The 24,293-nt window shown below is 40.9% G+C and overlaps 1 non-coding gene across 1 annotated transcript; it reads left to right on the forward strand.

Moving 5' to 3' along the window:
• Nucleotides 1–8,578: 8,578 nt before the first annotated feature.
• Trnat-ugu (transfer RNA threonine (anticodon UGU)) lies at nt 8,579–8,653 on the forward strand. Its single transcript has one exon. It is a non-coding gene; the product is annotated as a tRNA-Thr (tRNA).
• Nucleotides 8,654–24,293: the final 15,640 nt, after the last annotated feature.

A 24,293-nucleotide genomic window follows, 5' to 3' on the forward strand; every position in this document is an offset into this window, starting at 1 on the left:
AGATTAGAATTTGGGTTAGATACAGTGCCAGGAGGTTCTGTTTCTATCTGGCTAGCTTCAAAGTACTTCACCATCTACTAAGTGATGCGTTTCATTGTGAATGGTGTGGTCTGTGCTAGGTCTACCCTTTACTCCACAATGCTGTTCCTTCGATGCTATTAAAACCAGGATGTTATCAAAATATATGCACAGTGGCAGACTGGAGTCTGCAGAAATATTTCCAGTGGTGGGGAGGGGGGAAGGCGCGTCGGGGCTGGAGTGCATGATTCTGAGACTGGCACTCTGTGTACAAATCAGCTGGTCAGTTACGAGGTGCATCAAGCTACAAGACCCTAACTCTATAAGCGCTACAACTGGTCAAAGCTAAGGTTTAGCAGTATTGTGGAGAATTCTTATCTGGAAGAGTATGAGTATACTGTAACGAATAAAAACTCTTTACTCCAGATTCCAAGGATGGTTAGGGGCGACAGGTGAAAGTGCCCTTTTGCCTATCCTCCCCTCCCCACCTCCTCCCCTCCCCCTCCCCTTCCCCCTCGCGGACGCCAATGGCTGGCCCGTTCATTTTGAGAACATCAGAGTTGCAGTAACCTTTCTGAGAAACTGTTCTAGATGTCCTTGCGCGTCAATCTTACCACTCACAACAGCAGTGGGAATGTCGGTTATCGCTCAAACAACTGGTTTTCGGCTCTTATCAGTTTCCCAGCCTCACTTTAACCTAATTGTTAAAGCCCGTCACAATACCAGTTCTTGTAATAACCGATTTTCAGTATTTTATTTACATTATTTCCTCTTGTAAACGTAGAAATCAAACAAAGATAAAAATTTTTACTTTCTCAGTTTCTTGACAAATGGAATCAAAACGTCAAATACATTTATGATGACCTGCAGCCGTCCAGAACGAAATTAGAATTATATTAATACAGTCAGCTGCTCACGGGTGTCGATATATATCAACGGGGACAGGTGACCATGTGTGCCTGTCTGGGACTCGAACCCGGGATCTCCTGCTTACATGGCAGGCTCTCTGCCCATCTGAGCCACCGAGGGCACAGACGATAGTGTGACTGCAGGTACTATCTCGCGCACGCTTCCCGCGAGACTCACATTCTCACCTTCCATGTCCACGCACTACATTCGTAGTGTCCCACACCAACACATTCATTACTCGTGGAACACATTCTTACCAAGTCCCGTAACAGTTCGGGGAATACTTGTGCATCTTCACAGAAGAAGGTCATGGCTGGTGTTGCCAGAACCATATACTTATATGGATATGGACATGTCTTCCACGAGGAATGAGTGTGTTGGAGTGGGACTCTACGACTGTAGTGTATGGACATTCAAGGTAAGAATGTGAGTCTCGCAGGAGGCGTGCGCGAGATAGTCCCTGCAGTCGAACCATACACTGTGCCCTCGGTGGCCTAGATGCATAGAGCGTCTGTCATTTTAGCAAGAGATCCCGGGTTCGAGTCCCGGTCGTGGCACACATTTTCACTTGTCCACGTTGATATTTATCAACGCCCGTGAGCAACTGACGGTATTAATATAATTCTAATTTCTTTAAATTAAATAGTCCAATAAAACTTTGTCCGCTGTTCGCTGTTTCTCTCAAAATATAGCGAGTACTTCTATACCACAGAAAACTGCCAGTATAATCCTACTGCTTTTAGTTTTTAGAACTCTGCTCAAAAATTATATTTAAATCGGTTATCACAGCACTATGCGGGCATTACGTATAATCCAGCGATAAAGAGTGAAAACTGCGGCAGGAGAACTCTCTTTTTCGTTTTAATTTCTCTGTTAACGGCTAAAAGCATATAACGTAGACACAGGCAGCAGATCAGGCACTTTCTATTTTTATCCCGAACTATGAATGATTTGTAAAATTTTAACTTTTTTCCTTGTATGATGTCGCAAGTCGACCAAATCGACCATTGTGCTTCACTCGTACTGCATATCGTAAAATACTTCCAGGCTTCCAGATGGTGCCATTCTGTGTTACAACTGACGTTCGACAACAGCGAGAAACTGCGTCCATTCTCGCGCACTGCTTGTATAACAGGCACAGTATTGTCTCGGCAATGTTGGACCAATTCACTTGTTGCTCGTTTCTATCAGCAGTGTTATTAAAGTGGCATACATCACTTTTCCCATTTTTTCTGTAATAACGCAGTATTTAAGAGCTATGGAAATCTTACGAATAAAAATTACTCGTCTTTTTTAAAAAAGGTTTATTTGAAAACTAAAAATTTTACTACGACAACTGTGGCTAATTGGTATATCTGTTTTTACGTGGTTATCAGGAAAATATAAAAAGATACTTGTTATAACCGAGAGCAAACAAATACCGAAAGACATCGGTTATTCAGAACTAAAATACCCATGTCGTTTTAACTGATCGGTTTTTCTATCTCTAAACTGCAGTGTCGCCACAGAAAAGTGTGTCGTTCCATCAATGTACATAGCAACGTTGAGATATGTATGTGTTTATGCGCAATATCGGCAAATGGAAACACGAAGAGGTAATAAGCACATGAGCGATAGAATTTATTTCACAGTCAGAAAAGTCGAGTGACAGACAAGACTGAATCACTGTAATAGAAATTATATGGAAAGCTGTGTAAAGGAAAATTTCCAGTTCTTTCGTGGATTCCAAAATTGAAGCAAATTCCGGGACATCAAGGTGACATAGTCTTATACGGATAGTATTCCATGACTAACGTAATTGGCCCACATACTGTACTGGTATACTGATAATATTACACTACTAAGGTAATTTACCTGAAATAATTTACAAACATGTTACTATAACATTCGCTACTACTCATTACGCTAATTGACCTTCAGCCATTAAGCGCAAGCGCAGATCTCAGTTATGATACGTGCGCCATCCAAAAATTTATCAAGGTGGTAACTCAACACAACTACAAACGATCATTGTGTGCAAAATAAATAGAACACCTCATAAGAAGAACATGACGGGTTTGAATCATTCCCACCGCAAAGGATGAAAAAATCAGGCTTTCACATAAGACCACTTGATAACTAACCAGAAATTCAGATTAGTTGTAGCTTCGGTGACAATCGCCTTTTTTACATTTTCCCCGTAAACTAGATAATTATGAAACGTAACAACTACTCTAAAATATCTGCAGCAACGGACTTGCCGCGGAGGTTGCATCGGTTCACGTGAGATCACCGAAGTTAAGTGTGTTGTCGGGCGTTGAAGGCACTTGGATGGGTGATCATCCAGGCCGCCTCATGATGCCAATCGAGGAGCTACTCGACCCAATAGTAGCGGCTCCGGTCAAAGAAAACCATCATAACGACCGGGAGAACAGTGTGCTGATCCCCGCCCCTCCTGTTCACATCCTCCACAGATGATGACACAGCGGTCGGATGGTGCTGTCCCAGTAGGTCACTCGTGGCCTGAAGACGGAGTACTTATAAAGCAACTACTCTCCAGTGGATGGTCGAACTACTGAGACCTTGATGCCTGGCATCAATAACAGATGGCAGCACAAGAGGTTGGCTTACGCCTACTGCCGAATTTTGCGATCTGTCGTAAGCCTGCGTAAGCACGTGGGGCCTTCCGTCTTAAGTGCAAGCATATCCATTGCGTTTTCTGCCGCGCGACTTGAGTGGAATGTTTCATTATTTCTGAAATATTATAGAAATGTTTTTCGTTGTATATCCTCACCATCGGTACTGAATTTACTGTAAAATTACTTGCTCACTTTTCGGAACTTCCGTTCATAGTAAATCGATACTATTTGAAGCCGTGGTAGACACGAGTCTAGTGTGCTTCACCTTCAGCACCTTCTGTGTCAGTCTCGGTTCCTATGTCCCTGATTTCACAACGAACAGTTCGTTGTCTACTGAGTATACTGTCTGTTGCACGACACTATCCCTCCCACGCTGCTAAATGTAGGTCGTCGGCAAAATATGACTGCAGTGGAACAAGGGCGTCTGCAGAAATTTCCCCAGGAGGTGGTGGTGGCATTGTTAGTGGTGTGTGTGTGTGTGTGTGTGTGTGTGTGCGTGTGTGTGTGTGTGTGTGTGTGTGTGTGTGGAGGCCATTACTATGAAATTCACACAGTCCAGACCGCCAAGGAAAATAAACCTTGAGATTTGGAAAGGTTGTTGATCTTATACCGCTTATACTGCATATTTCGAAATTCCACCTCTAAGGGGGATACACAGGAAATGAAAGGATTTTTGAAACATGTAGCTATTAAGGTAATTTTGAAGCTAGGCAGACGAAAATTTGTATCTGGTTTCTAGGTCAGAAATAAAGAAATATGTGTTCCAGTATTATTGGGAATTTAACCTCTATGAGGTGAAATAGTAGGTGAACATTTTATCTTGAGATAAAAAATTATGGAAGGACTATGGAAGTATTTTTAAGGCTATATCTACGAAAATTGGTATTTGACTTCAAGGTTACAAATAAGAAAATACGTATTTTCGTGTTTTTGGAAGTTCAACCCCTAAGGGGATGAAATAGAGTGAGCTGGTGCGTTTCTGGCGCCAGTTTCCGTCGATCGATGTTTCGATCTTTGAGTCGCGGTCCAGAGGACACTGCTCGCTAACCGACTGTAGTAGTTCTCTGTGCGGCCCAACATCGGGCTTACCGCGCTTACACTGGACACAGTTGCCAACAAATCGCATGCCATCGCCATATAGGTTGGGCCAAAACATGTGTTCCCGAACTCTGTTCAAGGTCTTGTAGAACCCCAAATGATCCCCTACCGCCGAATCGTGGAAATATCTGAGTGCCATGCTAACTCGTTCCTGTGGAATACAGACCTTCCCTTCACCACGGTTGTCTTCCCCTTTACACAAGACACCCCCCCCCACCCCACCCCCTGAAGACCTCGCCATCCGCCAACTGCTGCCGAATCGGTCCCCACCCGGGGTCCTCGGCCTGTTTGCCGGCTAAGTCGCAGAAGAAGCCGGGTGTCTCGGAGAGAAGGAAATTGACCCCCAGATCCGGCTCCACGTGGCCCTTGCCTTCCCCAGACTCTGCCGCGAACATACGGATAAGAGCGTCGCCAATTCATTGTCTCTGCCACTAATATGGCGAACCTGGAGATAAGTCTCGTCATCTTAACTTCGGTATGATTTTTAGCGATCTTATTAATCAAAGTTTAAGGGCTGGCACTGGCCAAGTAACTCACGGAGGCTCATTGGTTTCAGTCCAGTTGTATTGCTCACCTGTTCTCCAGATAGGGTTGTGTAGTTTATGTCTCAGAAAATTGTCTGCTCTTGATGTGTGTTGTGTTAGAGATAACTGGCAGCGGTCGACGCTAGCATACTGGGAGCAGAGCACCACGGCGGCAGAGAGATATTTGAGGCCATGTCCTCTCCTTTACATCTTGGGTTATGTTGTCACTTTTGCGTGATTCCACCTTTCCGGTGCTGAACTATAGCATCCAAAGTTCAATTGCATTGCCATGTTGAGTATATTTCTATGTCATTCTCTGCCTCGTGGATCTCTTGTATTGATTTGAATCCTTGGTCTGCTCGCGTCTATCGCCAATTCACACGAAATATTGAAGCAACCTTATTTTAAGGGTATTGTCATATAGTCATGTTCTAGTTGTAATCATTCTAAGAATATTGTTGATTAATCAACTGAGTAAGTAAATTTGAAGGTCCGTTTAGTCAAAATTAAAGGACCCCCTTAATTGTTTTAGTCATTTTTATACAGTTTTGTTTAGGAAAGTTGGCAAGCCGAACGTTAAATATCTGTATTCTTACGCTTAATCTGTTTCTCCCCTGATTGCAAGTAGTGAGAGTTCTGCTATGAATTTTATGGACATTTGTGCTATTTAAGTAAAGCTTTACCTAAGTATATATACCTAGTCATATTCAAATTTCAAGTTTTACGGGTCTCGTTCCACTTAACGAAATTTATTTATTATTTGTCCAACTGATCTGGCCTTGTGATTTTATAATGCTTTTGATTGTAATAAAATATGTAGCAACTACAACGGATTACTATTGTGATTTTGGTGTGTCACTACCATACCCCATATCACAGAGGATGAAATGTTTCATGAAATATATGAAAACCTGTTTTTGATACATTCAACGATTAAGAGGGTGGAATATAGGATGTAATGTTTTATGAAAGTATTTCAGTGCGAAAGAGTTTTTAAAGCGAAATCTATGAATATTGTGTTATTGAAAACTACGTGTTTCACTGTTTTTGGAACTACAACCTCCAAGAAGGTGCAATAGGGGCACAGGTTTCACTGACCCATAGCCTTCCAGCCCAACCTGCAAAGTATACGGACTTGAAATTTGATGAAGGTGTAAATCTTACGCTGAAAGCATCATTTAAGAAGAGATTGTTCGAAATTTCACTCCTATGGGGGTGAAACATGGGTTGAAAGTCTTTTTTTTTAAATATGTCCCTATGTCCCTATTGAAGCTATAACTACAAAACTACGAAAATTGACATTTGGTGTCTCAGTCAGATACAAAAAAGAAACAGGTTTTTAGCATTTTCCGAAATTCTTCCATTGGGGGATAAAATAATTAGTGAAGTTTTTTTGAAAATAAATCATTATTAAAGAACTACTGAAGCATTTTTATAGCTACATCTATGAAAATAGGTATTCGACATCTCGGTTGGATGTAAAAAAAATGTGTTTCGTTGCTTTTGGAAATTTAACTCACTAATAGAGTGAAATAGGGGATGTAATGTTTTATGAAATATTTCACTATGAAAGCATTTTTAGAATTAAATGGATGAAGATTTGAATTTGGCTCCTCGGCACTAAATAGAAGAATACGTGTTTAATTGTTGTTGAAAACCCAACCCCTAAAGGGTGTGAGATGTTTCAGAAAATGGTTCATTATGAAAGGATTGCTAAATATATCTGACAATTCGTATTCGGCTAATATGTTACAATTTTTTAAAACTACGTGTTTTTCTGGTTTTGGAACTTCGAGCATAAGGGGATGAAAATTTTAATGAAATATTTATTGCGTTATATTAAAATATTTTAAATCTGCATCTATGAAAACCGGTATTTCACTTCTCAATTAGATATAAAGAAATATGCGTTAGGGAATGAAAGACTGTACGGAGATATCACCACAAGAATACAAACGGCTTGATTAACAAAAACCTTGGACTCCAGCTGTCAGCATTGCTTTTTGATCATTCAGTAAAAGACCATGCTTCAACGGCGCTAAGTTTAGAAAGTTTAGAAAGTGTTGCAGTTTATAAAAGACATAAAAAAACGATTAAAGAAAAAAATTCTTTGCAGACCATGAACGGTCTACGCAAGTAAAGAAGCGGATGATAAGCTAGCTCTTTATGCAAATGAGTTGGTCAGTTTAAGTTCCGAGACATGTCATGCAGCAGGAACGGAATCCTATAGTTGCTACGATTGGCTAAAGGAAAAGTTTTGCAGAATCACTCGAAATCACTTCTGCAAGTGGCTAAGAATCTCGTAATGAATTAAAATTCTGTACTGAGAATTCCAAGGTGGGAGATGCAAGATTCCCCCCCCCCTTCCCCCTCCTCACAATGCTATCCTTCTTTACCTACAGCAAAAAATAAATAAATTAATTAATAAATAAAACTAGAGAAATTTCTAGTGTGAAACTATTTGCATACAAGAGAACGGCCCTTGAAATTTAACTCTTGAAAGTTTTAAGCCCTGCTCATTCCGGATATTGATTAGAAAGTGTTAATCCACATGTGAAACCTGAGTATATAATCCCTGTGACATTTGATCAACGGTGTTCCATAAGGACAGGTTCTCATTCAAAACGTTCGAAAATTCAATTTCTTTGTAGTTGCATTTTTTAAAGGTGTACTTGTCTAGACTCTTGGAACAGAAAGTTTTTTTTTTTAATCCGTGCTTTACAAAAGTTTCTACAGTCCATTGTTTGAAGCAGTGTCACGGCTGCCATGAGCCGCGCGGGGTACCCGCCATGTGTCCAACGCCTTGTCACGGTTCGCGCGGCTCCTCCTGTTGGAGGTTCGAGTCCTCCCTCGGGCATGGTTGTGTGTGTGTTGTCCTTAGCATAAGTTACTGTAAGTAGTGTGTAAACATAGGGACTGATGGTTCAAATGGCTCTGAGCACTTTGGGACTTAACATCTGAGGTCATCAGTTTCCTAGAACTTAGAACGACTTAAACCTAACTAAATTAAGGACATCACACACACCCATGCTCGAGGCAGGATTTGAACCTGCGACCGTAGCGGTCGCGTGGCTCCCGACTGAAGCGCCTACAACCGCTCGGCCACATCGGCCGGTCTATCATGTATTCTAGAAGAGTTGCAAGGTCGTCAGTGGCGCCTGTTCTTTCGAGAGCAGTTACTATCTTCATATCTATGGTTAAACGTTACCCAGCCATTGACCTTCGTCTGTGCGAATGCGCACAGGTTGCCGGAACTCTTACGGGAATCGTCACCTTAGTGTGAGCCAGTAATGAGTGGATGGACAAATACCTATTAAGTACATTACGTATGCGGATTGTGGACGGTTGGGAATGTGAGTCTCACGGGAAGCGTGCGAGGGATAAATTCCTGCAGTCGTGCTGTTCATGTGTGCCCTCGATGGCTCAGATGGATTGAGCGTCTGCCTTGTAAGCAGGAGATTCTGGGTTCGAGTCCCAGTAGGGGCACACCTTTCAGCTGTCCCCATCGAAGTATATCAACAACACCTGTCGGCAGCTGAGGGTTTCAATTAATTATCAGTTGTGAAGGTGATTCGATGAACCCTTTGCCAGATGTGTTTTGCAGGGTATCCATATAGATGTAGATGATAACTCGTCCCGTGTCGCACGTGCTCAAAATGATTCATACTGCAGAATGCATGCAAACATACTCACCGAAAATACGGACGAATATCAAGTGCAGGCTGCCGAGTGCTGCATATCCAGCTTTGACAGATCGGCTTTTCCTGCCAAGAAGAACAGGAAGTTGCTGTCTAGGAACAATCAGAGGTAGAGGAAGGGTTGATAAATTTTTTTTCGGGTAACTATTTTCGGGTAACTATTTTCTCAGAACGGCATGCAGCATAAATTAAAAGTGGTTCGTTCTCTTAACATCTACCTCTGACCCCTAAAAGTAAACACTTTTCTTAGGAACTTATAGCTATAATATGACATTTGTTAATATTAACTAATTTTTGTGTAGGCATAAGGAGTGAAACAAACCCTCAAAAATCGAACTCAAAGTTCGAATTAGCACTGTATCGTTAAATTTAAGGTTGTTTCATTACGGTTAGGTATACGCTCCCATAAATTTTATGTTTTATCGACTGATGTTATCCATTTTCAATTTCAGAGGAATAATGTAGTATCAACTGATGTTACCCATTTTTGAATTCAGGTAACATATGAGGTGCCACACTGCACGCGCTCTGCGTACTCCAGTCTCGCAGGCCCTTGATCAAATGATAATTACGGGCGCCATTTTTTATTGAAAATCTAAAATTAAGCTCATAGTATTATCACTCGTAATTCCCAAACAGATCTTTCGAATGTATTTTCATTGTCTCAAAAAGAATTTCAAATGTACCCTTTTTTGCTCATTTGTATGAGAACCTGGCCGTAACGCCGGAATATAGTCACGAGATTTTTTTTCAGAGACGCTGTACGTTCGCGAGAAGACTTTCGTTCTGCGCGTGTCGAAGGACATTCCTCAGATATTACTGTGTGTGTGCTACTCAGTCGTGCCATTTAAGTGTACATCTTTGCATAGTTTTCCTTTCACGATGTAAACAGTGTTCCGCTCAGTTGCTAACTGGCCAGTGAGTGGTTCCGAAGGTATCGGATGTGCGGTGCGTTCGGTCTGCTAGGACAACAGCAGACTAGCGTGGTGCGATGGCAGAAGCAGACACTGAGGGAGCTAGCTGCTGGGACGCCAGCGAACAATTTATGCCAAGTAAGACGAAGAGGACTATTCTAAAATTACGAGCCGTCTCAAAAGTGTTTACCATTGGTAAATCTTGCTGTTGAGTCTGACAAAACTGGCAGTTTTGCCTAGAGATACATTAGAGAGAGCTACAGGAAATCCCCCCACCCCCCTCAATGAATTTTTGGTTGTGATGACAGGCCGATTGGTAGTGTAGCCCGAGATCTACGTTAGGTTGGAAGGTGGTAATTTGATTGAGAGTTGTTTACGCCAACGATTATGAATGCCGACTAAACGTTGTGCGAGCAGATTGCCCTGTAGCGTAGCCTAGCGTTTCCGTCCGCGCCACATTTAACACACTTTCTCTAACTGTGTACAAAAGTCTCACAACAGCCACGATAACTACGTTTCTGGTGGGGGGAGGGTAGAGTCCACTATGTAACTTTCACTGCAAATTTTAGTAACCGCATAAACTAACCGAAATAGAAGCGTAATTTTAACTATATTTCCTTTTGTGGGAAAATAATGGTTCTCCTCTTTCGGCAGCAACTGTAATATGTAGGCGACTTATTAGTTTTTTTTAAACTCTGAATCATGATCTCAATAGACGCAGTGCTTTTTTTACGTTACTTGATTTGTGGTCTATAGTAAACAATGCAACGAATTGGTAAATTCTTTGAAGTTTGACGTGTGTTACATAGACGACGTCTGCAATGTTCGTAAGGCCAAGTTTGCATATATTCGGTGTCTGTTTTTTTGGCCATGTACTGTATAATTAAGGGGAGGAGGATTATGTTCAAGGAGCAGTGCATTAGCAGTCTATGGAGAAATTGAGAATTTGGATCTAACGAACGGCATGCTCGGGCAGTTCGTGCTATTCTGTTGACCACTGTCTAATTCGGACACAGTGATCATTGCCTCTCCCTAGTAACCAGGGGACTCAGGTGCTAATCCTGGTCTGGCACAAATTTTCAACAGTGCCCATTGACTAAAGTCTGTGCCCATTGTCAGCTAATGTCATTGTTTCGGTGTTAAATTGTATTTTGTTCACGATACATAGTTTGGCTTTTTCATGGATAACAGCTTTGAAAAGCGTACAGGTTATATTGATATTTGCTCGTCGTTAGTCCAAGGCAACTATAGCGATTTATAAACACAGTTGTAATTCTTATTAAGCCTACATACGTAATTGTGTCCTGTGTTTCTTTACCAAGAACTACTTCGTAAGTAATTCCCCTGTAGTGGTATTTTGTTATAGTATTTTGTTTAAATATTTATAGACTGCAGGCTTGGATGAAATATGAAACACATGTCCGAAGTTCCTGTTGATACTGCAGATACTGTTTCATCCGTACTAGGGGCCAAAACATTTCATCTAATACAGAAGGACACAATTTGTCTCGAGATTTAGCAATTTTTCGTAATAGAGGCCTTGCTTCGATATATTTTTCTCTAATTCTTGTTTGGATTTAATCTTAAAACACACTAACTCTTCCACCACTTATTCGATATGTGGTTTTATCCATTTCGTAGCCTAGAGTTCCTAAACGGTCGATAATATTAATGATTTCCTTTCTCAATTATATTTTCTGTAAATCTCCTGTTTATGGTTATTGCTAACATGTTTCACGTTCTCACTTTTATTATTTTTATTTTTCTAGTTTTGTGCCTTGTAGCCAAATTTTCTTTGAATCTGGTTTTTAATTCTGAAATAGTAACAGTTGAAGGTCAAGAGAAGATTGCGGTCTATTTGAGGAGAGTGGCTTGGAGATTTTTTATAACAGACGTATACAGGTCATGGGGATCCTTACCTATATACATTTACTTCGAGTGTGATGTAGCCCATTCTCTTGTCATGATCTCGGCTGTATCGTAGCACATTGTCTCGGTTAGGTTGGAGATTTCTGTTGAGAGTTGCCGAAGTCAACGAAAGTGATTACAAAGTAAAGACTGTGCTAACAGAACGATCTGTAGCGTAGTCCAACACGTTCTTTCTGTCCTTTTAAAGCCTCTTTTAATTAAAAATAACTAAAGCTGCAAGATACAATCACAAAAACTGTATTACGTAATAGAGTAATCCCAGACTATTGTTGTGTAAGTTGTGTGCGTACACTATTTTTTTTGTCAGTGAATATACATTTTTTTACTCATTTGCTGGGTTTCAATTTTCCCCGTTTTCTGGCAAAAAACCTTTTCCTGTGAAGGGCCCATTAGCTTGTCGGTTATATTTGTGACTTTCTCGACGGTCAGTAATTTCCTGATAGTCCATCCACCGGCGTCATTGTTAACATCGGATATAGATTTTAGTATTAGGAAGGCTAATATGAAGCTAATGCATAAGTAGGTCTAATAATTAATAAAAATAGGAATGCGGGTAAGCTACTACAAACAGCATAGTGAACGCATTGTTGTGGCCAAGATAGCCACGAATCCCACGCCTACCAAAGTCGTAAAAGTAGTCCGCAGATGATGAAGAAATTGATGAAATGTGTGATGAGATAAAAGAAATCATTCGGATAGTGATGGGAGATGAAAATTTAATATTAATGGGTGACTGGAATTCGACAGTAGGAAATGGAAGAAAAGGAAACGTAGTAGGTGAATATGGAATGGGGGTAAAAAATGAAAGAGGAAGCCGCCTGGTAGGTTTTTGCCCAGAGCATAACTTAATCATAACTAACACTTGGTTCAAAAATCATGAAAGAAGGTTGTATACGTGGAAGAGACCTGGAGATACTGCAATATTTCATATAGATTATATAATGGTAAGACAGAGATTTAGGAACCATATTTTAAATTGTATGACATTTCCATGGGCAAATGTGAACTCTGATCACAATATATTGATTATGAACTGTAGATTAAAACTGAAGAAACTGGAAAAAGGTGGGAATTTAAGGAGATGGGACCTGAAAGAACTGACAGAATCAGAAGTTGTACAGTGTTTCAGGAAGAGCATTAGGGAACGATCTACAGGAATGGGGGAACGTAATACAGTGTGATGGGGGATCTGAGTGGTGTACTGTCAAGGGGAGGGGGTTCCTCAGGGATCAGTGTTGGGGCCGCTATAGTTCCTTATTTATATAAATGATATGCCCTCAAGTATTACGGGTAACTCTAAAATATTTTTGTTTGCTGATGACACTAGCTTGGTAGTAAAGGATGTTGTGTGCAACATTGACTCCGTTTCAAGTAGTGCAGTACATGACCTCAGTCCATGGCTTGTAGAAAATAAACTAACGTTAAATCACAGTAAGATTCAGTTTTTACAGTTTCTAACACCCAATTCAACAAAACCTGACGTTTTAATATCACAGCATAGGCATATGATTAGTGAAACTGAACGGTTCAAATTCCTAGGTGTTCAAATAAATAGTAAGGTGTTGTGGAAAGCCCACGTTCAGGATCTTGTTCAAAGACTTAATACTGCCATTTTCACTATTCGAACGGTACCGAAAGTGAGTGATACTTCGCCAAGTAAATTAGTCTACTTTGCTTATTTCCATTCACTTATGTAGTATGGTATTATGTTTTTGGGTAACTCTTCCCATTCTAGAAGGATATTTTTGGCTCAGAAACGAGAGGTTTGGGCAAAAAGTGGTGTGAGTTCACGAACCTCTTGTCGACCTCTGTTCAGGGAGTCTGGGTATTTTGACATTGGCCTCTCAATATGTATATTCCTTATTGTCGTTTCTTGTTACCAATATTAGTTTATTTCCAACAATAAGCAGCTTTCACTCGGTTAATACTCGGGAGAAATCAAACCTCCATTTGGATCGGACTTCCTTAACTCTTGTGCAAAAATGTGTGAGTATACTGCTGCATCCATTTTCAATAAGCTGCCACTCGAATTCAAAAATCTTAGCAGTAATCCACGCGCTTTCAAATCGAAACTGGAGTGTTTCCTCATGGGTCACTCCTTTTATTCTGTCGAGGAGTTAATTGAAAAATTAAGCTGATTCTCATTGTACTGCTGATAGCGTTTGCTTAAACTTATGGACTGATTTTCTCTCAGGTTCATGAACATGTATTTCTATCTGTTATTACTTTTTTGTTGTAAGTTCATGTGTCGCCCTAACCGCCGGCGGCTTCACGTCTGCTGTGCAGCGAGCTACCTTAATTTAAGTATTAACTCTATTTTTCTTACTTGTCACTTCTTCTTCCGTGTGTTTTTGCTTTTAGGAAGCTTTAATTGTCGAGTGCTAGTAATAGTGTTACATAGATTTCGTGTTTGTTTTGAATACAGTCAGAGAGAGTCCTTGTAGTCAGCCATAGTGCCAGTAGTGCTAGTGTTTGTTTTGAATACAGTCCAGAGACAGGTAGTGCTATTTTCATTGTTTTCCACAAGAAGTGGTTAGCAATCACAGTTTAGTCAGTAATCAATCGCCTTTAGTGAATTAGCAGTCTACTTAAAAGTTGATTAAGTCTCTTCGGTAAATTGATTCCTTAGGATGGATAGGATGTGTGACTGCTGTGTACGGACGCTGGCCACTCTTCGCGAACAGCTGAGCGTGTTGATGGCCGCGGTCAGCCGTCTTCAGGCTGCTGCCTCGGAGTGTAGCGGCAGTGGGGAGTCTGGTGCGTCGCATGGTGCACCCCAGGTATTAGATGCTTCACCCACTGTCCCTGCTGTCGAGAGATCTTCGCGGGTACCGGGCGCGGTTGGGCCACCCTCTCCCCAAGGGGAGTGGCGGGTTCAGTGGCGTTCGCGGCGCACGAGGCGGAGGGTCAATGTGGAGGCTGGCCGTGTGGCATCGCCCGCTCTGCCTGTTAATGGACATGTGGCTGCTCCTTCAGCAAGGTCCGAGCAGGCACACGGGGGGAGGGGTTTATTAGTTATTGGGAGCTCCAACGTTAGGCTAGTGATGGAGCCCCTTAGGGAAATGTTATAGTTCTGGGAGGAGATTTTAATTTTGCTGGATATAGACTGGGAGACTCAAACTTCATAACGGGTGGCAGGGACAAAGAATCCATTGAAATATTTTTAAGTGCTTTATCTGAAAACTACCTTGAGCAGTTAAACAGAGAACCGACTCGTGGCGATAATATATTAGACCTTCTGGTGACAAACAGACCCGAACTATTTGAATCAGTTAATGCAGAACAGGGAATCAGCGATCATAAAGCGGTTACTGCATCGACGATTTCAGCCGTAAATAGAAATATTAAAAAGGTAATAAGATTTTTCTGTTTAGCAAAAGTGACAAAAAGCAGATTACAGAGTACCTGACGGCTCAACACAAAAGTTTTGTCTCAAGTACAGATAGTGTTGAGGGTCAGTGGACAAAGTTCAAAACCATCGAACAATATGCGTTAGATGAGTATGTGCCAAGGAAGATCGTAAGAAATGGAAAAGAGCCACCGTGGTACAACAACCGAGTTAGAAAACTTCTGCGGAAGCAAAGGGAACTTCACAGCAAACATAAACATAGCCAAAGCCTTGCAGACAAACAAAAATTACGCGAAGCGAAATGTAGTGTAAGGAGGGCTATGCGAGAGGCTTTCAATGAATTCGAAAGTAAAGTTCTATGTACTGACTTGGCAGAAAATCCTAAGAAATTTTGGTCCTATGTCAAAGCGGTAGGTGGATCAAAACAAAATGTCCAGACACTCTGTGACCAAAATGGTACTGAAACAGAGGATGACAGACTAAAGGCCGAAATATTAAATGTCTTCTTCCAAAGCTGTTTCACAGAGGAAGACTGCACTGTGCTTCCTTCTTTTGAAGTCGCACAGTTGACAAAATGGTAGATATCGAAATAGACGACGGAGGGATAGAGAAACAATTAAAATCGCTCAAAAGAGGAAAGGCCTCTGGTCCTGATGGGATACCAGTTTGATTTTACACAGAATACGCGAAGGAACTTACCCCCTTCTTGCAGCGGTGTACCGTAGGTCTCTAGAAGAGCGAAGCGTTCCAAAGGATTGGAAAAGGGCACAGGTCATCCCCGTTTTCAAGAAGGGACGTCGAACGGATGTGCAGAACTATAGACCTATATCTCTAACGTCGATCAGTTGTAGAATTTTGGAACACGTATTATGTTCGAGTATAATGACTTTTCTGGAGACTAGAAATCTACTCTGTAGGAATCAGCATGGGTTTCGAAAAAGACGGCCGTGTGAAACCCAGCTCGCGCTATTCGTCCACGAGACTCAGAGGGCCTTAGACACGGGTTCACAAGTAGATGCCGTGTTTCTTGACTTCCGCAAGGCGTTTGACACAGTTCCCCACAGTCGTTTAATGAACAAAGTAAGAGCATACGGACTATCAGATCAGTTGTGTGCTTGGATCGAGGAGTTCCTAGATAACAGAACGCAGCATGTCATTCTCAATGGAGAGAAGTCTTCCGAAGTAAGAGTGATTTCAGGTGTGCCGCAGAGGAGTGTCATAGGACCGTTGCTATTCACAATATTCATAAATGACCTGGTGGATGACATCGGAAAGTCTCTGAGGCTTTTGCAGATGATGCTGTGGTGTATCGAGAGGTTGCAACAATGGAAAATTGTACTGATATGCAGGAGGATCTGCAGCGAACTGACGCATGGTGCACGGAATGGCAATTGAATCTCAATGTAGACAAGTGTAATGTGATGCGAATGTATAGAAAGATAGGTCCCTTATCATTTAGCTACAAAATAGCAGGTCAGCAACTGGAAGCAGTTAATTCCATAAATTATCTGGGAGTACGCATTAGGAGTGATTTAAAATGGAATGTTCATATAAAGTTGATCGTCGGTAAAGCAGATGCCAGACTGAGATTCATTGGAAGAATCCTAAGGAAATGCAATCCGACAACAAAGGAAGTAGGTTACAGTACGCTTGTTCGCCCACTGCTTGAGTACTGCTCAGCAGTGTGGGATCCACACCAGATAGGTTTGATAGAAGAGATAGAGAAGATCCAACGGAGAGCAGCGCGCTTCGTTGGAGGATCATTTAGTAATCGCGAAAGCGTTACGGAGATGATAGATAACCTACAGTGGAAGACTCTGCAGGAGAGACGCTCCGTAGCTTTGCATGGGCTTTTGTTGAAGTTTCGAGAACATACCTTCACCGAAGAGTCAAACAGTGTATTGCTCCCTCCTACTTATATTTCGCGAAGAGACCACGAGGATAAAATCAGAGAGATTAGAGCCCACACAGAAGCATACCGAGAATCATTCTTTCCACGTACAATACGAGACTGGAATAGAAGGGAGAACGGATAGAGGTACTCAGGGTACCCTCCGCCACACACCGTTAGGCGGCTTGCGGAGTACGGATGTAGATGTAGATACTGACACGTTCCATGACCTTGAAGATTTGCTCCTCAATTTGGGCCTACGGAACTTGACATGCGCAGAGAAAGAGGGTAACAGAAGATATATTGAATTTAATTTATGAAAGGAGAAAATACAAAAATGCAGTAAATTAAGCCGGCAAAAAGAAATACTAATGTCTCAAAATGAGATCGACAGGAAGTGCAAAATGGCTAAGCAGGGATATCTAGAGGACAAACGTAAGGATGTAGAGGCGCATATCACTAGGGGTAAGATAGATACTGCCTACAGGAAAATTAAAGAGACCTTTAGAGAAACGAGATTCACTTGTATGCATATCAAGAGCTCAGATGGAAACCCTGTTATCAGCAAAGAAGGGAATGCAGAAAGGTGGAAGGTGTATATAGAGGATCTATACAAGGGCAGTGTACTTCAGGACAATATAATGGAAATGGAAGAGGATGTAGATGAAGATGAAATGGGAGATGACATACTGCGTGAAGAGTTTGACAGAGCACTGAAAGACCTTAATCGAAACAAGATCCCGGGAGTAGGCAACATTCCATTAGAACTACTGACAGCCTTGGGAGACCCAACTCTGACAGAACGTTACCGTCTGATGAGCAAGATGCATGAGACAGCCGAAATACCGTCAGACTTCAAGAAGAATGAAATAATTCCAATTTCAAAGAAAGCAGGTGTTGACAGATGTGAAAATTAGCGAACTATCAGTTTAATAAGTCACAGCTGCAAAATACTAACGCAAATTCTTTACAGACGAATGGAAAAAATGGTAGAAGCCGACCTCAGGGAAGACCAGTTAGGATTCCGTAGAAATACTGGATCATGTGAGGCAATACTGACCCTACGACTTACCTTATAAAGTAGATTAAGGAAAGGCAAACCTACGTTTCTATCATTTGTAGACTTAGAGAAATCTTTTGACAATGTTGACTGGAATACTCTCTTTCAAATTCTGAAGGTGGCAGGGGTAAAATACAGGGAGCGAATTCAATTTACAATTTGTACAGAAAGCAGGTGGCAGTTATAAGAGTCAAGGGATATGAAATTGAAGCAGTGGTTGGGAAGGGAATGAGACAGGGTTGTAGACTATCCCCAATGTTATTCAATCTGTTTATTGAGCAAGCAGTAAAGGAAACAAAAGAAAAATTCTGAGTAGAAATTAAAATCCATGGATAAGAAACTAAAACCTTGAGGTTTGCCGATGACTTTGTAATTCAGAGACAGCAAAGAACCTAGAAGAGTAGCTGAACAGAATGAAGTGTCCTGAAGGGATGATATAAGATCAGCATCAATAAAAGCAAAACGAGGATAATGGAATGTAGTCGAATTAAGGTGGGTGGTGCTGAGGGAATTAGATTAGGAAATGAGACATTTAAAGTAGTAAAGGAGTTTTGCTATTTAGGGAGCAAAATAACTGATGACGGTCGAAGTAGAGAGGATATAAAATGTAGACTGTCAATGGTAAGAAAAGTGTTTCTAAAGAAGAAAAATTTGCTAACATCGAGTATAGCTTTAGGTATCAGGAAGTCTTTTCTCCGAGTATTTGTATGCAGTGTAGCCACGTATGGAGGTGAATAATGGACAATAAATAGTTTGAACATGAAGAGAATAGAAGCTTTCGAAATGTGGTGCTACAGAAGAATGCTGAAGATTAGATGGGTAGATCACATAACTAATGTAGAGGTATTGAATAGGATACGGGAGAAGAGAACTTTGTGGCACAACTTGACTAGAAGATGGGGTCGGATGGTAGGACACGTTCTGAGGCATTAAGGGATCACGAATTTAATATTGGAGGGCAGCGTGGAGGGTAAAAATCGAGGAGGGAGTACAGGAGATGAATACACTAAGCAGATTCACAAGGATGTAGGTTGCAGTGGGTACTGGGAGATGAAGCTTCCAGACGATACAGTAGCATGGAGAGCTGCATCAAACCAGTCTGTGGACTGAAGACAACAACAACAACAACAACAACAAGGTATTTGTGTGTAACCTTCAACATAAGTGGGGCAGACAAGAGGGTTAGATTATATGTACTTTCCATTGAAATTGATCCATAATGGGGAGATACTCAATGGGAAAATAATATGCTAATTTACTATCCACAGACCGCAAATGGACTGATCATGAACGAGGAATGAAAATTTAGTCACACTTCTGATTGTACACGTATTATTTGACCCCCCCCCTCTCTCTCTCTCTCTCTCTCTCTCTCTCTCTCTCTCTCTCTCTCTCTCTCTCTCTCTCTCTCTCTCTCTCTAACACACACACACACACACACACACACACACACACACACACACACACACACACACACTCTCAAGCGCGCGCGCGCGCTAGTTCTAATAAATAATTCAATTCATTAATGGTGTCGGAAGAGATGGTTAGCAAGAAATCCTTTAGGCTCCTCGTAAACTGAAATCTGTCAGTAGTAAAGCTTTTTGTGGCTGCCGGCAAGTTATTGAAAACATCGTTCTCCTTAATGATGGAGACTTTCTTGCACCAAAGTAATTAACTTACCAATTTTTGTGGAGATTATTCACTTCTAGTTATGACTTCATGAAATGAGCTGTTGATTTGAAAATATTCATTTGTTTTTAAACACAATATTCACGGTGAGAACGTATCTTCCATCTCCACCATGTTAACTGATCTATTTATATGATCCTTATTCTAAGTTGTGTTATATTAACAGTAAAACACAAAACATTACTTACATGCATTTCCACTGTTTTCCAACAAGCTGACAATTTTTCATGAATAATATATTAATACTGAAATTTTTAGAAAAATTTTGAAAGACAGGTTTTGCAGGCAAATTTCAAAAATAAAAAGACCATAGTGTTCATTATAATACAACTTCTCCATGGTTTTTAATTCCTACTCCGAAGTTTTCTTTTGTTTTCTTTACTGCTTGCTCAGCAAACAGATTGAATAACATCGGAGATAGGCTACAACCCTGTCTCACTCCCTTCCCAACCACTGCTTCCCTTTCATATCCCTCGACTCTTCATGCCCTCGAGTAAGAAAACTGACCGTTAGAATTCCATGGTTCTGGGATAAATGGTTTGAGAGGAAAGGTACATTTAGTTAGAAAAGTTACGGAAAATTTAAAGTTGCATTGCACTTAACGTCGTACATGCACTCATTTAAATTCATAGTTTCTTTCACTTTCCAATAGTATGCATGCTGTACAAAAACATAACATTTGTTTCATGATATTTACTTTTTTATTTCTTGCAAGTCTTCTAGAACTTCTCTCGAAAACTTTGTGGGTAGATCTTGGCATTTGTTTTGTTCAGAAACGTTATTACTGTAGCAAACAACTGACTACGAGACAAGAAAAAATGTATTCAATAGGTGAAAGCTCAAAAACTACGGGTAAAATGTCCCTAGGCTTATCATCTCAAAGAAGAGATGGCACAGAGAAACAAGTGGGCATGTCTTACATAGCAAGCTGCCATTTAAACCGACATTTTAGTACCTTCAAATAAGGATTTGGAATAAAATACTTTCATATTCGCTCTAAGTGTAAATCAAACTGGTACAGTCACCAATAAACAAAATTATTTTCATTGTTTTCGGGGTTCCTTTTGCCTTTCGGAATAAATATATTGCGAATCAGCAGTTAACATGCCTGGTTCCCCAAACAGGAGACGACTAGAAACTTCCGAAATGTGGTGGTGTAGAAGAATGCTAAAAAAGTTTTGATCGAATAGCTGATGGGGAGATACGAAATCAGATTAGGGAGCAGAGAAATTAATGGCACAAATTGACAAAAAGAAGCGATCGTGGGTAAATGTCATATTTCGATTCCACCCATCCGCTGTGACCCACGACGTTCTGCATTACTTTGATTAGTTGCATTTCGAAGGATACCAGTGGCCTTATTAAATGTTAACTGTGATTGCCTTCGTTTCTAGATCAATTTATAATGTTCGTTAACTATGATTTTTTTCGGAATATATCGTGATGAACTCTGGGTGGAACCACAGAACACAGCTTAAATTGTCGTTGAAGAAACGAGTAGTGATTGTATTTTTATCTTTCTTATCCGACACGTTGCGGTATCCAAGGTATAATGGGGTACACAGTTGAAAACTTTGATTAAATGTACAAAATTGATAAATAAGAGAGTTACAAATCTTTATATGAACACATTATGATGTATTAATCACAAAAATACAAGAACATTGCCATAAAATAAAACAACAATATTTTCTCACTCAAAAACAGAAATTTATATCATTTGCACGCGGCAGAATGGGGTGGTAAATACAAGTGATTAGAAAAACGTATAAAATTATCGGAAATGCAGAAAATATTGGCTTGCTCGGTATTTTTTTTAGTTTAAAGTGAGTATTAATGTCAAACTACAGTTTTCATGTATCGTATCCTTTTCTTGAGGCTGTTTACAAAATTCACACACGGGGAGACACTCATCATCTTCGCTATCTATTCCTGCACAAGAATCGTGTGTCCATTTTTTGCACGTGGAACAAGCGACCCAACCTCCAACTGATTTTGAATAAAACCCACCACAATATACACACTGACAGTCAGAACTTACCTCATAATCACTCTCGTTAGTATAGTATTCTTACTCCTTTCTTCCATTTATCTTCAGGCTCTTTCTCTCGTTTTTGAGTTCTTAATTTTATTCTCTTTCGCAAAAAGTTTTCTGTTTGCTCTTTCTTCTTTGTCAAAGTTCTTTTTTCTATTTCTCCCATTAATGACTTTTAACTCTTTTTTGTACGGCGAATCAGTTAAAACAACGTTGTTCCCCCTTTTCAGTCTCGCTCTTTTCTTGCTTTCGTTAACTTTTGACAAGAAAATCAGAATCTCAGGTGAAATATGAAATGAGGAGGTTGTGTTGTCAAGATTAGAACAATTAGCCCCAATAACTTTGTTATTCTTAGGCGGCAGTTCATTGTAACAATTCGCTGAAACCTCGTCCCCTTGATTATCCAGCCCGTTTGAGTCGTCTTTTTCAGCTGGTGTGCTAGTTGGAGGCAATTCCAATTGTTCAGATATAATAACCCCTTCATCTGACGGCCTTTCACGTCCGCTGTCAGTTGTGTGTGCCGATAGGAAGTGTGTGTCTTGAATATGGATGGGTCCGTGGGCCATATTGCAGTAGCTTCGAAACCTTTAATAGCGGTTTTCATTGTTGCGCTTTAGACGAAAGCTGAACCAAAAAGCGTTGAAATTTGAAAGATAGTTACGACTTTCCCTGCGTGGCTTCGCAGCCATTTTCGAAGCTGATCACTATAACGAGGATTTATAAAACAAACATCAAGCGGCTGAAGTCTGTGAGAGCAATGTGGTGGTGAAGAAACGCCACTCTCCCTCGCGTAGTCCATAACGTCATTGTTCGTGGTATGAGCTGAGTGGCCATCTGATATAAGGAGAACTGGGACGTGCTTTGATGTCTTAGAAAATACCACTAATTGTGGAAACCATACAAAGAATGACTCTGTGGCCATCCATGCGGTGCTGTGGACCTCAGCGCAACCTCCTGCTGTCAATCCTAACTCAAATTCTTTCTGCTTCTTCTTTAGTGGAAAAATAATCGTAGGAGGAATGTCAGCTCCGCTTGCTGACGTACTAATGAGGATGGTTGCAGTTTCGCCCCTTTCTGCAGAGGTTAACGATCGCACTGGACGGTTCCCTTTGCAAGCTGCGATGTTCGATTGGTTTTTAGCATTAACAGAGACGCCTGTTTCATCACAATTAGTTATTTGAGAAGTCATTAGTTTGTGATTGTCAGTTAAATTTGTTAGCAACGAAAAAAACCTATCGACAGCTACTTTATTAAAATCAATGTTTCTTGTACCAGATAAAGCATCGGGCTTGCGAACAAACCCGCATTTGCTTCTTCATTGTTTCGTGATGTAATAAAGATTTCGATTTGTTTTGCTCGAAATTTTCGAAAAGCTATCTGTAAAAACGTGCAAAAATTGAAATGGCAAAACTGTGCACCTGCCGAAATACGAGTGCGTATACTCATTTGAAAACATTTTCCTACACCGCTTCTGATACGCTAGAGGTTACCGCACAGTAAACAACAATTGTAGTTGACCGTTTGCCTGCATCGTATAAAGTACGGCCAATAAAATATTTTTGTAGGGGGGACACATCATCTCATCCTAAATGGAGAGTTCATCTATACGTGTAAAAGTAACCACTTGTGCCAGAGGGAAGTGTGTTGGGAGCCTTATTGTTCCTGTTGTATATTAACATTACAGATAATATAAGTAAGCTCACATATTTCGAAAATGATGCCGATATCGACATTGAGGTAACAAAGGTCGTGTGAAGCGATATGCACATACAGGGGATAGTAAAAATGTGACCACCTATACTTGCATCTACATGGATACTCTGCAAGTCACATTTAAGTGCATGGCAGATTGTTCATCGAACCACCTTCACAAGTCTCTATTATTCCAATCTCGCATAGCACCCGGAAAGAATGATCACCTGTGTCTTTCCATACGAGCTCTGACTTCCCTTATTTTATCGTTGTCATTTCTACCTACGTAGGTCGGTGTCAACAAAATATTTTCGCATTCGGAGGAAAAAGTTGGTGATTGGAATTTCGTGAGAAGATACTGTCGCAACGAAAAACGCTTTTCTTTTAATGATGTCCAGCCCAAATCCAGTATCATTTGTGTGACACACTCTCTGATATTTCGCGATAATAGAAAACGTGCTGCCTTTCTTTGGACTTTTTCGATCTACTCCGCAAGTCCTATCTTGTAAGGATCCCACATCTTCCAGCAGTATTCTAAAAGAGGACGGAGAAGCGTAGTGTAGGCAGTCTCCTTTGTAGGTCTGTTACGTTTTCTAAGTGTCGTGCCAATAAAACGCAGTCTTTGGTTAGCCTTAACTGCAACATTTTCTATGTGTTCTTTCCAATTTAAGTTGTTCGTTATTGTATAATAATAATGGCGTGTGACGAGGGCCTCCCATCGGGTAGCCCGTTCGCCTGGTGCAAGTCTTTCGATTTGACGCCACTTCGGCGACTTGCGCGTCGATGGGGATGAAATGATGATTAGTACAACACAACACCCAGTCCCTGAGCGGAGAAAATCTGCGACCCAGCCGGGAATCTAACCCGGT

This window comes from Schistocerca gregaria, unplaced genomic scaffold (assembly GCF_023897955.1).
Source record: "Schistocerca gregaria isolate iqSchGreg1 unplaced genomic scaffold, iqSchGreg1.2 ptg000418l, whole genome shotgun sequence".
Classification (NCBI taxonomy): domain Eukaryota; kingdom Metazoa; phylum Arthropoda; class Insecta; order Orthoptera; family Acrididae; genus Schistocerca; species Schistocerca gregaria.